Below are 4,592 nucleotides of genomic sequence, written 5' to 3'. Positions count from 1 at the left end.
ATATTTTATATTAATTAGTGATGAACATTAATTTCAGATTACATTTCATATTGTGTATAAAAATTAAATTGTTATAAAATAATAATTAAGAAACAACTTAGTACATCATTTTAGGATATTTTCCTTAATCTTCTGTATGGCATGTTAAAGTATTTACGAGAAGATATTTTAAATATCCTCTCCTATATGAATTTTGCCCTTTATTTTGAATTTTCCCCATAATGTTTTAAAATGACAGGGAAAGTTGTTGGACAAATTAAAATGATTCTATAGTTATCCCTCTTCACTTATTAATTTCCTTAAAATGCATATACCTCACTGTTTCTGTTCCCTTACCTATAAGTTAGAGAGACTACTACCTGACTTTAGATAATTCATTCTTTTCATAAGTGAATAAAATATTGGAAAATTCATCAAAGAATGAGAATGATAGTAAGATGCCAAATTTAGCATACTAAAGATACACTATCCCATCAAAATATGGTAACTGAAAATAAATGCAAAAATTACTTATCCTTGAAAAGTAGTTGACAGAGTAATCACTGCTTTAATCTACATTAACATAATTCCAGACATGTCCTAGCAAATGTACTTCAAAATCTCTCCAAAGCATGATCATAAGTATTGTACATTTTAAAAATTAAGTTTAGGTTGAAAAAATTATTCCCATGTAGTCTGTAACAGGCAGTCATTTGTTGGTACAAAATATTCCCCAAAATTTATTGTAATTTGTAGCACATTTTAAAACTAGAGTTGTGAATAGGAAAGACTAGCATATTGCATTTTAATAACCAGATAGATTAATAACAGTTCCTTTAGTGTAGGTCTTATTTATATGCAGATAAAATGTTACTAAGATAGTCGTTTGTTTTTATAAATATATTATAACAGTATGTCTTCACTTGTCTAAGTTAAAAAGTTTAATTAATACCTGGATATTATGATTAAAACATCAAACACTACATATGCTACGTTTTCACACCACATACAGGACTAACACATGGACTACGTGAAAATTGTAGCTATAGACAATGTTCTGGTCATAAGAGTTTATTGAAAATCCCTTGAAAAATTTAACTGAGTCATCTGTTTTGTGTACAAGACCTGTCAACATTTGTTTATCTTTCACAACTTGTGAATAAAATACATTCCAAGAAAAATATATATCCAATTTTGGCTTTATAATTAGCATATCCTGAAATTCCACAATGTCAAGTCATTATTTTAAAATAGTGACTTCTACATTAAATGTAGTTATCAAAAAATACAGGTTGTTTCTGGGGGGGGTATGTCAGTTTTATTTACATTGCAGTCATGAGAAACAAACATTAGATAAAATATAAATTTCCCAGCTTATTTTTGAACTTCAGATATATCAAAAGGAATTATGTGTGTAATAACAGATGCTAGAATTCTGAGAGGGTGCTTACCTGGAATTAATGCACCAATTTTGCAAAATTTGTAGTAAATATGGACATTTGAAAGAGCTTAGGGTGATACAGTGGCACATGCCTATAATCCTAGCAATATGGGAGCCTGAGAGAGGAGGATCACAAGTTTGAGGACAACCTCATCCTCAGCAATTTAGCAAAATCCTGTCTTGAATTAAGTTTTTCAAAAAATGACTGGAGTCTCATTGAACGCGGTGGCAGCTTTTTGAGGTTTGCGTGGTTTCTTCGCAAGTAGATTCCGGCCTACACATACGGAACCATGTCTAAGGGACCTGCAGTCGGCATTGATCTTGGCACCACCTACTCTTGTGTGGGTGTATTCCAACATGGAAAAGTGGAGATAATTGCCAATGATCAGGGGAACCGAACTACCCCAAGCTATGTCGCCTTCACCGACACCGAACGATTAATAGGTGATGCTGCAAAAAATCAGGTTGCAATGAACCCCACCAATACAGTTTTTGATGCCAAACGTCTGATAGGACGTAGATTTGATGATGCAGTTGTCCAGTCTGATATGAAGCACTGGCCCTTTATGGTGGTGAATGATGCAGGCAGGCCCAAAGTTCAAGTAGAATACAAGGGAGAGACAAAAAGTTTCTATCCAGAGGAGGTGTCTTCCATGGTTCTGACAAAAATGAAGGAAATTGCAGAGGCCTACCTTGGGAAGACTGTTACCAATGCTGTGGTCACGATGCCAGCATATTTCAATGACTCTCAGCGCCAGGCAACCAAAGATGCCGGAACCATTGCTGGTCTCAATGTGCTTAGGATAATCAATGAGCCAACTGCCGCTGCTATTGCCTATGGTTTAGACAAAAAGGTTGGAGCTGAAAGAAATGTGCTGATTTTGATTTAGGAGGTGGCACTTTCGATGTGTCAATCCTCACTATCGAGGATGGAATCTTTGAGGTCAAATCCACAGCTGGAGACACCCACTTGGGTGGAGAAGACTTTGACAACCGTATGGTCAATCATTTCATTGCTGAATTCAAGCGCAAGCATAAGAAGGACATCAGTGAGAACAAAAGAGCTGTCCGACGTCTCCGTACTGCATGTGAAAGAGCTAAGCGTACCCTCTCTTCCAGTACTCAGGCCAGTATTGAGATTGATTCGCTCTATGAAGGAATCGACTTCTATACCTCCATTACCCGGGCTCGATTTGAAGAGTTGAATGCTGACCTGTTCCGTGGCACCCTTGATCCTGTGGAAAAAGCTCTTAGAGATGCCAAACTAGACAAGTCACAGATTCATGATATTGTACTGGTGGGTGGTTCTACTCGTATCCCCAAGATTCAGAAGCTTCTGCAGGACTTCTTCAATGGAAAAGAACTGAATAAGAGCATCAACCCTGATGAGGCTGTTGCTTATGGTGCAGCTGTCCAGGCAGCCATTTTATCTGGAGATAAATCTGAAAATGTTCAAGATTTGCTGCTCTTGGATGTCACTCCTCTGTCCCTTGGTATTGAAACTGCTGGTGGAGTCATGACTGTACTCATCAGGCGTAATACCACCATTCCTACCAAGCAGACACAGACCTTCACAACCTACTCTGACAACCAGCCTGGTGTGCTCATTCAGGTATACGAAGGTGAGTGTGCCATGACCAAGGATAACAACCTGCTTGGCAAGTTTGAACTTACAGGCATACCTCCTGCACCCCGTGGTGTTCCTCAGATTGAAGTCACTTTTGATATTGATGCCAATGGCATCCTCAATGTCTCTGCTGTAGATAAGAGTACAGGAAAAGAGAACAAGATTACCATCACTAATGACAAAGGTCGTTTGAGCAAGGAAGACATTGAGCGCGTGGTCCAGGAAGCTGAGAAGTACAAAGCTGAAGACGAAAAGCAGAGGGATAAGGTGTCATCTAAGAACTCACTTGAGTCCTATGCATTCAACATGAAAGCAACTGTTGAAGATGAGAAGCTGCAAGGCAAGATAAATGATGAGGACAAACAGAAGATTCTTGACAAATGTAATTAAATCATCAACTGGCTGGATAAGAATCAGACTGCAGAAAAAGAAGAATTTGAACATCAGCAGAAAGAGCTGGAGAAAGTCTGCAACCCCATCATTACCAAGCTGTACCAGAGTGCAGGAGGCATGCCAGGAGGAATGCCTGGGGGCTTCCCTGGTGGGGGAGCTCCTCCCTCTGGTGGTGCTTCCTCTGGGCCCACCATTGAAGAGGTTGACTAAGCCAGCCCAATAATAGAAGTAGCATTGTTCCACAGTAAAATATGGAAGGGCCCAAATTTGTAGCAAATTCTGTGGCAGTTTTAAGGTTGCTGCTATAGTAAATTACTGGGCATTCTCAATACTTGAATATGGAACATGTACACAGGGAAAGGAAATAACATTGCACTTTATAAACACTGTATTGTAAGTGGAAAATGCAATGTCTTAAATAAAACTGTATTTAAAAAAAAATGACTGGAGATTAGCTTAGTAATAAAAGTTTCAATCTCAGTACAAAAATAAATAAATAAATAAATAAATAATGGAAAGAGTTTAGGGTAGAGATTAGAAAAGATGGGTGTTATGCTTTGCATATGAAGTATCCTCTAAAAGCTCCTGTGTTAATGCAGAATATGAAATGATTAAATTATATATCCACAACCTAATCAGGGAATTAATCTATTTGGTGGATTAATGCTTTGAAAAGACTAACATTCTGGGTGGTAACTGCAGGTAGGGCATGGCTAGAATTAGTAGGTCTTTGCGTGTGTGCCCTGGGGAATTTTATCTTGGTGCCCCAGCTCCTTCCTCTCTCTCAGCTTCCCAACTGCCATAAGTAGAGCAGCTTTTCTCCACCATGCCCTTCCATCATGATGTTTTGTCTTGCCTTGGTACCAGAACATGGAATTCATCATTCATGGTGCTATGGTTTGGATGTGAGGTGTTCCCCAAAAGCTCACTGTGAGACAATGCAGAGGAGAAATTATTGGGTTGTGAGATCTTAACCCAATCAGTGAATTAATACCCCAGTAGGGATTAACTGAGTGGTAACTGAAGTGGTAAGATATGACTGGAGGAGGTGGGAATTGGGGGGTGTGACTTTGGAGTATATATTTGTATCTGACTAGTGGAGACCTCTCTCTCTGCCTCCTGATCACCATATGAGCAACTTCCACCTGCCAC

The 4,592-nt window shown here is 38.7% G+C and overlaps 1 pseudogene; it reads left to right on the top strand.

The window, feature by feature from the left end:
* Positions 1–1,668: 1,668 nt before the first annotated feature.
* On the top strand, positions 1,669–3,881 carry LOC124986883 (heat shock cognate 71 kDa protein-like; annotated as a pseudogene).
* Positions 3,882–4,592: the final 711 nt, after the last annotated feature.

This window comes from Sciurus carolinensis, chromosome 6 (genome assembly GCF_902686445.1).
Source record: "Sciurus carolinensis chromosome 6, mSciCar1.2, whole genome shotgun sequence".
NCBI classification, from domain to species: domain Eukaryota; kingdom Metazoa; phylum Chordata; class Mammalia; order Rodentia; family Sciuridae; genus Sciurus; species Sciurus carolinensis.
This window is presented reverse-complemented; position numbering and strand designations above follow the sequence as displayed.